An 11304-nucleotide genomic window follows, 5' to 3' on the forward strand; every position below is an offset into this window, starting at 1 on the left:
CATTGGTGAGGGTTTCCTCTGCCTTCGAGCACCGTCCTACGCCCACACACGCCCCTTCTAGTTCCGAAAAGGGGAGACAAGATTCACACCTCACCTCGCAGACCGAGCACCGTTATCTGGCATTAATGAACCTCCTCTATAGGTACAATAATTCAACTTATATGGTGGGGGGGAGGGGGGACATCTCCCAAGCCTCCCAGGGATGCTGCAAACCGCAGACAGCACCCAACCCCACGTCCACCATGCCTTCTCCTCCACGGCCACTCCCAGGGCGAAGGTGAACTGATACACGAGGCACAGTAGCCCGTCACCACAGGGAGCCACCGGCGGCCATTAGAGTCACACACACGTGCTCCTCCTCTCCAACGTGTCTCACCGAACGGGACTCACCTCCTCGTGACGCGGGGAGGCGGCCACAGGCCTCTGGGACCGGATGACATGACGCGAGGCCCGAGACGCGGCGCCGTGAGGCAGCGGCAGGCGACTCCCGACCTCCTGGCGACACTTACGAAAGCGCTTTCAGGCTTCTCTTCGGCATATCCGAGTCGCCAAGGCCGCCACGCTTGCCCTTGGGGGCCATTGTTAAGTAAAATAAGGGTCCCCTGACCGCCAGCACAGAGACACCCTCAGAGTGGACAGTCGCTCAAATAAACAAGATGGCGGCTGCGGTTGCGACTGCGCCTGCGCTGTGGACAGGCGCGGGGAGCGTGCAGACGCCTGCAAGTCTCGCCCACACGTGCTGGCCCGGCACAGTCTCGCGAGACTTCACTGTCACGCTCAGAACGGCTCGCTGGCGATTTGCAACGCATCCTCAAAAAAAACCCAAAAAACATTAAAAGTGGAACCGCCGTTTGACCGGGGGATCCCACTTCTAGGAACGCGTCCGAAGGGACCCGAAGCACCAACCGGAAAGAACGTGTGCGCCGCTGTGTGCATAGCAGCGCGGTCTACAATTAGCCGAGGTTGGGGAACAATTAGCCGAGGTCGGGGAACGGCGCAAGTGCCCATCCGTGGAGGCCTGGATGGAGCAGCCGTGGTCCGTTCACACCCTGGGATACTGCACGGCGGCAAGAAGGACGGCTCTCGCCCTGGCTGGTTTGGCTCAATGGATAGAGCGTCGGCTTGGGAACTGAAGGGTCCCGGGTTCAATTCCGGTCAAGGGCACGTGCGCGGTTGCTGGCTTGATCCCCAATAGGGGGCATGCAGGAGGCAGCCGATCAATGCTTCTCTCTCATCGATGTTTCTATCTCTCTCTCCCTCTCCCTTCCTCTCTGAAATCAATTAAAATGTCTAAAAAAAAAAACAAACATAAAAAACGGATCTCTTGTCCTTTGAGACATGGAGGGACCGGAGAGTATCACGCTAAGCGAAATAAGCCAGAGCAAGACAAGTCTCACACTTGTATTCATAGTCTCACACTCATAGGTGGAATCTAATGAACGAAATAAACTGATGAGCAGAATAGACCCAGAGACACAGAAGCATGGAACAGAGGGCGGAATCTCAGAGGGAAGGCGGGGAAGTGATGAACCGTGTGTGCATATATGCATAACCCAGGGACCCAGACAATAGGGTGGTGAAGGCCTAGGGCGAGGGGTAGGGGAGGGGTGGCTAGCAGGGCTCATTGGGGGGAAAAAAGGAGACATATATAATACTTTCAACAACAAAGATTTAAAAAAGTAAACAAACCCAGTCCACCTGCGGGTTCACCTGGGGAGCAGCCTGAGACCGTCTCCTAGGTGAGGCTGGTACTGCTGGCCCCCGGACTACCCTCTGGTCAGTGAGGTGCCAATCCAGACGAACGCTTCCTGGCCCTGCCGGAAACTCCGTGAAGGCCAACGCACTACAGAACTCCCTCTCCTTAGGCAGGGAAACCAGGGCACCCAATTGGTTTGGATGCCCTGTCCATACCCATTGACCCTTGCCAAGGGCAAACGCCAGACTCCCTGAGCCAGAGAGCCACGCTGTGCCAGGAGACTTCACTGTCACACTCAGAACCAACCCCTATGAATACCCCTCTTGAAACCTGCAAGGAGGGGGGCAGTCCCCTCCAAACCCCTTCCAGGAAGTAGCTTCAGCCATTGCCACAGATGCTAGAAGGCAGGGGTCAGGTTTGCAGAAGCTCAGACCAGCGTGTCTGCATTCAGCAGTGACGATGACAGCTTGTTTCAGATTCAGAGCATTCTATGGCGATCCCTGTACTGTATTAGCACTTGAAAGAACTTAAGCTACAGCCCAGCTGCCGTGTTTCAGTGGTTGAGCGCCCACCTATGAACCAGGAGGTCACGGTTCAATTCCCCGTCAGGGCACATGCCCGGTTGCGGGCTCCATCCCCAGTGGGGGACGTACAGGAGGCAGCCGATCCATGATTCTCTCTCATCCTTGACAGCTCTCTCTCTCTCTCCCTCTCCCTTCCTCTCTGAAATCAATAAAAATATATTAAATAAATAAATAAACTACAACTACAAATAGTAAGGGCCTTCGGGACACCGGGGAGATTTGGGAGCTGTGAACACTGAAAGAACTCGGACCGGAAGTGGGAGGGCCAAACCCAATATAGTGAGGTCATCTGCAAGACATCGACCTCCAAAGATTCCTGAACCCACGTCCTATGTTTGCTGGGGAGAACGTCGCCCGAAGTTGGCGGCGTGTCCCTACTGTAGGGACGAAGCAAAGGACACGTGCCTGTTCCGTGTGTCCCAGGAACATTCGAGCAAGATGCGCCGCCGGTCACGGAACCCAAGAGCACCAGCCCCTGCCCCGCCCCCAGCCTGGAGACCACTTCCCACGGGGGCGGAGGTAGGAAGATCATTACTGCCTAATGAGCACGATCCCAATAATCAATCGCCCCAATTGAACGGCTTAGTTGTACCTCTGATTGTCTCCGCATTATTTAGGAGCTGTTTAACGGCAGCCAGCTGACAGCAGGCATCTGACACATGCCAGAGAGAGTTAGGAAACGGGAAACATCTCTTTCTAATTGTGTAGACAGGCCTATCGATTGCTGTTGTCTCTTTCGGGGGCTTTCAAAGCGCCAGCCGTCCTCTGCATGTTCAACACACACGCATATCGGCGCGCACGCCTGTGGAGAATAAATCTCGCCCGATGCAAAGTCTGGCCCACGCAGAAGGTGTCACCCCTGAATGAGGAGCAAGTATCTTGAGAGCAGGGGTGGGGAACCTTCTTTCTACCAAGGGCCATTTGGATCTTTGCCACATCCTTCGTGGGGCGTACAAAATTATCCACTTAAAAATTAGCCTGGCCGGGCAGGCACGGCTCAATGGTTGAGCGTCAACCTATGAACCAGGAGGTCACCGTTCAATTCCCGATCAGGGCACATGCCCAGGGTTACAGGCTTGATCCCCAGTAGGGGGCGTGCAGGAGGCAGCCAATGAGTGATTCTCTCTCATCATTGATGTTTTGATTTCTCTCTCCCTCTTCCCTTCCTCTCTGAAATTAATAAAAATATATTTTAAAAAAAATCAGCCTGCTCTGTTCGGTCAAATATGTCATTAACTCACCCCTAATGCCTTGGCAGGGCCAGACCAGATGATTTCCTGGGCTTTATACGGCCCGCCGGCCGGACGTTCCCCACCCTTTATCTAGAGCCAAGAAGACAGGGGACCAGGCCCTAATTTAAGTGTCAATACGAGGCCCAAATTCCTACCCAGAGATTGAGGAGAACATCTCAACCCAGGTGGGCAAATTCTCCAGGTTTAGAAGGCGTAGGGCACCCTCAGAAGCCGGTTCCCCTGTGTGCTCACTGCCTGGCACTTGCCCCACGTAACTGGACCAGGTGGCTCAGAGTCAGGGTAAAGGTGGACGTTGCTTCTCGCTCTTTTTCATTTTTGCAGAACAGCCGACAAGGGCCGAGGAGACGCTGCCCTTCGGTGCATGTCTGTGACTGGGAGTCAGACAGCGAGGAGCCAGCTGTGGCTCAGAATCTGTGCTCCTGCCGGCTCCTGGGGCTGGTGTTGCTATGACACCCTCGGCTCTCCCTGGATGTTAAGTGTGAGAAATTTAAAGGTAATGACGTTAATATCCTGGTAGAAGATAACTTGTTTTTTTTTTTAAATATATTTGTCCTGATTTCAGAGAGGAAGGGAGAATCATGGATCGGCTGCTTCCTGCACGCCCCACACTGGGGATCAAGCTGCAACCCGGGCATGTGCCCTGACAGGGAATCAAACAGTGACCTCCTGGTTCCTAGGTCGATATTCAACCACTGAGCCAGGCCAGGGCGGAAGATGAACGTTTTGAGCTCATGTCTGTCTCTTAGAGAAAGCACAACTTGGAAGTGCTGTGCACGCGTCTGCTTAGCAATGATGCTTTTTTAATTTTTCCGTCTTTATTCCCATCAGTTTATTTTTCTGCCTTTTTTCCTCTCCCAGCCTGCCATGGTGGGGGCGGCGGGGGGATGTGCATGACAAACGGATGTCATGATGCCAGCACTCTGGGGAGCCTGAGCTTTGATGAAGGATGCTGAGACCCCCACACAGGCCCACGCCCTGCACCCCCACATGTTTACACCCCGCAGGGGGAGACCTCTTGCTCCAAGCAGGGAAACTTAGAGAGGCTCACAGGGAGCCAAGAGCTTCCGCCCAGTGACGTTCTGATGAGTAAATGAATCTGAGAGGCACTGACTTCATGCTCTGGATGTTTGCAAGGCAGAGCTCAGGACAGGAGGGTGACAGCCATCAGTCAAGCCCGGGAGCCCGCTGGTGACAGTCGCTGACACGCTGATACACTCACAGGGCCCTCGGCGCCAGGGCCCCCAAGGCTGGACGAGAATGGGAACCCCTTTGCCAGAGGCTGCCCACCGTCTCCCCTCAGCATCCCAAACCCCTGGCTGCTCTAACCACAGCCCAGCATTTGAGCTCCTTGCAGGTGCCGGGAAGAGCAAGGTCAAGAGCCACGTATGTGGCCCATGCCTCCTAAATGCTCATGGTTTCGTAGAGAGCAGGCAAGAAGGTAGAGGGTGCACGAGAAAGACTGAGCATTGAATTAGATCAGCTTTGACCTGGGAACTGGGGAAGAAAGGTCAGAGGAAGGGCTACCCGGGTAGGGTTTTGAAGATGGCATAGGAGTCTGGCAGCAGAAGAGGAGCCTGAACAAGGTCAAGCAAAAGTGAAACCGTCGGCACCATCGGATCACTGATTCGTGGGCTATTCAGTGCGTCTGGGGCCCTCCCTCAGGCTCCAGATTTCAGCTCAAGGAGCCTGGTTGAGTGACTCTCGAAAGGGCTCCACACGGCCTTTGCCAGGTGACCCTAGCCGGGAGACTTCTCAGCCCCAAGAGGCGGAGAGAGGGTGTCCGGGCCATGTGGGGTCTGATCTATGTGGAGAAGGAAGGGCCTGGGGAACACGTCCCCTCCAGGACAGCTCGTTTGCCGTACGCACACGGCTATTTTGTTAATCCTCCCCCGAGGACATTTTCCCCCCATTGATTTTTAGAGAGAGTGGGAGGGAGGGAGAGAGAGAAACATTGATGTGAGAGAAACAAATCAATTGGTTGCCTCCTGCAAGTGTCCCAACCAAGGCTGGGCATCCAGCCTGCAACCCAGGAACGTGCGCTTGACTGGGAATCCAACCAGCGACCCCGTGGTCTTTGGGCCGACACTCTAACCACTAGGAAACACCCGCCTGGGTGCACCCAGCTTTTTGGTTATAGTTTAGGCAGAAGAAGAGAACGGGGTGGGGGTCAAGGAGGGCATGGAAGGCCCGACCTTCTCAGCACAAACAAAGAGCTTCCTTTCCTTCCGGCTTCGGCACACAGAGAGGGAACAGTCCCTCACCCTCAGAGTGGGAATGTTTGTTATCGTAAAACCTCCCCAGGCCCCAGGAGACGTCAGCTGCTCGCTGAGATTTCTCACAAAGTAAAAGGTCTTTAAATATCAGCCCAGCGTCCAAGGACCCACAGCCCACGTCCCTCTCGGCCCCCACCCACCTTCCTGCCCCCAGCTCCTCCATCCTGTCCTCCCTGCCCTGTTTATTTTTAGTGGCGCGAAACTCAGATCCGAATCTTGAGAGTTGATCTTTTGGGGTAAATTTAATTAACTACATCTTTAGCTCCGCTCTCCTTGGCCTTGGCAGGAGGGAGCCATTTGTCTTACGGATGACGGGCTGATGGAAAGGGAGAAGGAAGAGACCACGCCGGAGCCAGCAGCCCGCCCTCATCTTCCCCACCTCATGGATGTCACCGGCTGGATGGGGGACTGGAGGGTGAGGAGGGTGGGGAGGAGGCGGGGCATCTAAGTCTGACTTTGGCCACGCGAAGAGTGTGCGTGTGCATGAGTATGTGCATGCATGAATGAGCAGGTGAGTGCATGAGTGTGTGGGCAAGTATGCCTGTGTGTACATGCATGTGTGTATCTGAGTGTGCATGTGTAGGTGAGCATATGTGAGTATGCATGTGTGAGTGTGCATGTGTGTGCATGCGAGTGTGTGCATGTATAAATATATGTGTGGTGTCTGTGTGCGTGCATGCATGTGTGCGCATGTGTGAGTGTGCATATGAGTGAGTATACATGTGTAAATGTACATGTGGTATGTGCATGCGTGCATGCATGTGTGAGTGTGTGCATGTGTGAGTGTGCCTGTGAGTGTGCACGTGGGTGTGCATGTGTGTGCATTGCCCACGTGTGCATGCACGTGCCTGTGTCTTTGGCATGGGTTGCCCTCTGTGCACTGGCATTGTCCATAGTCTCCCACCAGAGTGATCAATGGGAAAGGCACAAAGCGGTCCATTTTTTCTGAGTGTATTTGCCTCTTCTTTGTTTTTATTAAACGCTGATTATTAACATTGGAAATGGAACACTGCCACCAGCAGCCATTCACACTTAATAAGGCTGCCGCTGCCTGGGGAGCTCACAGAAACCAGGAGGCCCCGTGAGAGACACTTAACGGCCACCTTCCCTAAGCGGGTCAGAAGCGCCGGTGCAGCCCACCCTGGCGGGGTGCTCCGTTCCAGTCGGGGCTCGCCGGCCAGGGCCCCCCACTCCTCCCGGGGCCGGGTCACGCCTGGGTGTGCACAGCTGCCGGACCGCAGGCCAACTGTGTGCAAGGAGCTGGGGGGGGGGGGGCCCTCCGCCTGCAGCTGTGAAAACACTCCTGGGCCTCCAGGCAGGGCGGGCCCAGGGCGGGCGGGCTCCAGGCCGAGCAGGCCCCTGCCTGCCTGCCGATGGCGAATGTCAGGGCGGCGCGTCTCCACCTCCCCCTGGGCTGTGACCAGCCTTGGAATGGGGAGCTTGGCACACGTGAGGTTCCTGGGGACACGTCTTTGCACCTTTGGCGCTGCCTGTCACCTGGACAAGGAGACAATTTGGAGCCACCCTGCTAAGTCCACCCCTTAGTTCCGAGGATGAGCTGGGGGATGGGTGAGCGCCCATGTGCTGTGCGTCCTGGTCAAAGTGGTTTCCTGCCCACAGGGAAGGGACGGGGAAGGGCGGCTAGACCCCTGGCGCCATGTGTCCTCTGGGCTGCGGACAGGTGTGACCCACTTTCCCCTCTGGGGGGGGGTGCCCCAGGGCCCCAAGGAGATACACAGCTCCCCCTAGAACAAGAACAACAGCCGCAGACTAACAAGCAGCCGCCCAGGTGCCTGAAGAGCCAGGATGCCCGAGGGGTGGCTCGGTCACTGCTGAACTGAAGCTCCTGGCCGGACCCGGGATCCGGCGAGAAACAATGGCCGCGCGGAGTCGGCTGCCTGGGACCACATTGCAAACCCCGGGGCCCAGGGTTTACCTGCTGCTCTTTGTTTGTGTTTAGACAGCGTGTCCGTGAGGCCTCCATGCAGGAGCAGCAGCACACCTGGGTGTCCTGTCCTCTGAGCGCATGCGCCCTAAGCACAGGTACCCTCCTGGTCCCGTTTCTCCACCCCCTGCCCCGCCCACTCCGACAGAAAGGCAGTGAGCAAACTATATAGATCCAGAGACACAGAAACATGGCACAGACTGAGGGTCCTCAGAGGGAGGCGGGGGAGGGTGGGTGGGTGCGTGGGGAATGATTAAGCGGGGACTTGGATGCGTATGTGCATAACCCATGGACACAGACAATAGTGTGGGGAAGGCCTGGGCTGGGGTGGGGGCGGGTGGGGGCCGGAAGGGGTCAATGGGGGGAAAAGGGGACATCTGTAATACTTTCAACAATAAACATTAAAAAAAAAACACCACTTTAAGACCTTTCCAAGAAAATAATGCTTCAGGCCCATAATCACAAGTGAGCCATTAACAGGACACAAATAGTTTCCATTCTTTGGAAATAAAGCAATAAGAGCGCCCAGACAACCACGGACGATTCAGAGCCTGAACAATTTTCCTTTCCTCGTCTCTGTTGCCTAGGAACTTCTCCTTAAAACCAGTTTTTAGAGCTACCTTTTATGGGCCTGGTCCTATGGGCAAATTATCAAAATATTTCCTCTGTTATTTAAAAACAAACAAAAAAAAGTGTTTCACTTATTCTTGCCGATATCGCCACACCCAGCCCCTGGAGATGAATGCAGGCAACTGACGTTGGAAAGTAAAAATGGCTTCTGTTACCAACGTTCAGCATGACTAGCATGAAATGTTGGATCTTTTACTATTTTTTCCCACATTCACAGGCAGTGTTACGAACCTTGGCTCTAGCTGAGACCTGATTCTGCACTCCGTCTGCAGGGCCCCCTGCGTCTGGTCACCCCTGTCACTCCTCCATCTCCCACGGTAGCCCCCGAGCCAGCCACCTGCCCGCCCACCCTGCCCCCCAGGAGGAAAGATGGACAGTATCAGAGTCCAGCCAGGGCCCTCTGGTCGAATTCCAAAACAAGTCAGACTCAATGCAATACCCAGCTCAAATGGCACTGGCTGGAGATGATAATCATTTGGTTTGACTTCTTTATTTTGACCCAATCTATGATGCCTTATTTAGACACACCTATGCCAGCTAGCATCTCTCTCCATACACACACACACACACACACACACACACACACACACACACACACACACTAGAGGCCCAGTGCACGAAATTCGTGCATGGGCAGGGTTCCTAGCGGCAGCCGGCCGGGGCCTTCCTTCATTCCGTGCCACCCACTGCTGGTCAGCGCATGTCAAACTCCCAGTTCCTTGAACTCCCAAGAGGACACTTTGCATATTAGGCTTTTATATATATAGGTGTGTGTGTGTGTGTGTGCGCCCTTGAATCAGTGCTGGACCTTTCCATTTCATTTTTCCCCACAATTTGCAGAGATAATAATATAGGATTTCAAGTGTATGTATCAGAAGTAGCTGATTGGGAATGCTTCTTCTTTAAAGAAATCCTCAGTAAACACTTTCCTCTCTTTATTTCACGTGTGGCCCTCACTCTGGGTACTTGGGGGGAAAAAAGCTGAAATGCTTTCTGAAAGTAAAAGTTAATTTAAAAAATAAGTCAGAGCCCTTTGGTTTTTTCCTACGGCTCTGTAATGAGCTGCCCTCCTTACTGGGGACAGATATTTTATTAACTTCTCCTCCCTGGCTTTCCTAATGTGCAAGTCTTGTCTCTCGCGTTTAAAAGAATAATAACTTTTCCTGGCTCTCTCCGCCTTGAAGGCTAGAACCAACATTTCAGAAGCTGGTGTCTGATAAACAATAGGGGAGGGGGAATGCTATAAACAACAGGAGTCTGCCAAGAAGGCTAGAGAAGAGTAACAAAAGGTAACATCAAATGTTGGGCCCATCCCAGCCGGCGTGGCTCAGTGGTTGAGCGTCGACCTATGGACCAGGAGGTCAGGGTTCGATTCCCGGTCAGGGCACATGCCCGGGTTGCGGGCTCGATCCCCAGTGTGGGGCGTGCAGGAGGCGTGTGTGATTCTCTCTCATCATTGATCTCTCTCTCTCCCCCTCTCTCTCTTCCTCTCTGAAATCAATCAAAATATATCGTAGAAAAAGAAATATGAAAGCAAAACAGAGCAGAAACCATCCTAAAATTTGCAAGGTTTTGTCTTGGGTAAGAAAAACAACAGAAAAAAAAGAGGGGAGCAGGGTGCTGGCATTTCCTCTTCATCAGAATACTTCCAGCGCTAGTTGGCATCTTATACTACGGACACGCGCTCATTTATTAAAGTAAAATACAATTTTACAATTCAACCTCAAAGAGAGCTCGGCAAATGCAACGTGGCTCCACCTCATTAGTAACCAAATGAAGAGGCAAATTAAAAGAACAATGAGCTATCGCTTCCCCTCGCGAGGTTATAAAATGTGGAAGGAGTCATCGGAGCTAGTGTTGGCGCGGGTGTGCGGAAACGGGTCCCCAAACACTGGGTGGGGGTGTAGAGTGGCGCCACATTCTCAGAGGTGGGTGTGGCCGTTTCTATCAGAATTTTTAAAATATGCATATCCTTGCACCCGGAAGTTTCCCTTCTCGGTCCCTAACCCTAGAAAAGTCCTTGTCGTCGATGCAAAGTGGCCCCGACAGGGATTTTCACTGCATAGTCATAGCAGGGAAAAAGTTAGAATCATCATAACGGTCCATCGATAAGAACATGACTTGATCGGCTCCGGCCCATTCACGCCATTGGAGCTCAATGTAGAGGAGGTAAGCCTTCCACGTGTCGTCACGGGAAGAACTCCTACACATACATCGGTCAGTGAAGACAGCGAGTTGTGGGTTAGGCACAGTGAGATGGAATCGCTGTCCATCTGTGAAGTCTGAAAGGGCATCCTTGATTGCACACGGGGGCTGCCTCTACGGAGGGGACTCTGATGGGAGAAGAAAGGGAAGACCTGGGAAGAGAAGGCACACCCAAGGCTTCATCTAGCAGCACAGTGGGACCCGGGTTCTCGACCTTAATTCGTTCCCAAGGGCTGTTCTGTTCGAGAAGCGATTTGTTCGAAAACGGAATCATTTTTTCCCCCCATTAGAAATAATGTGAATTGAATCAGTCTGTTCCGGACCCCTTAGGGATTCCCTGTTTTAACCTTTTTTATCTACACGGCACGTCGCATGTAGTTTAATATATGAGCAAACACTTCTTTTCTTAAGTTTGTCGGACCACCCCCTACTAGCCTTACACAAAATCACTTTTAGCCCTGGGTCTGGGGGTGTCTTGAAGTTCAGCGGGCGGCATCTTTGCTGGTTCATATATCCCTGCCTCTCAAATGCTGTCCCAGGCTCACTGTTCTTCATTTACCCAAAACCAACAACAGCCTTTCTGCCTCTTCCGTGGCCGTGATCATGGATCGTTGCTTTCACACCCTGAGCACCACCAGCACTCCAGATGGCCTCTTTACATTGTAAAATTGTGCTCATCATTGATTTCCCAGCCACAAAAGCACCCTCGCCTTTGTTT

Source organism: Myotis daubentonii, chromosome 21, assembly GCF_963259705.1.
Source record: "Myotis daubentonii chromosome 21, mMyoDau2.1, whole genome shotgun sequence".
NCBI classification, from domain to species: domain Eukaryota; kingdom Metazoa; phylum Chordata; class Mammalia; order Chiroptera; family Vespertilionidae; genus Myotis; species Myotis daubentonii.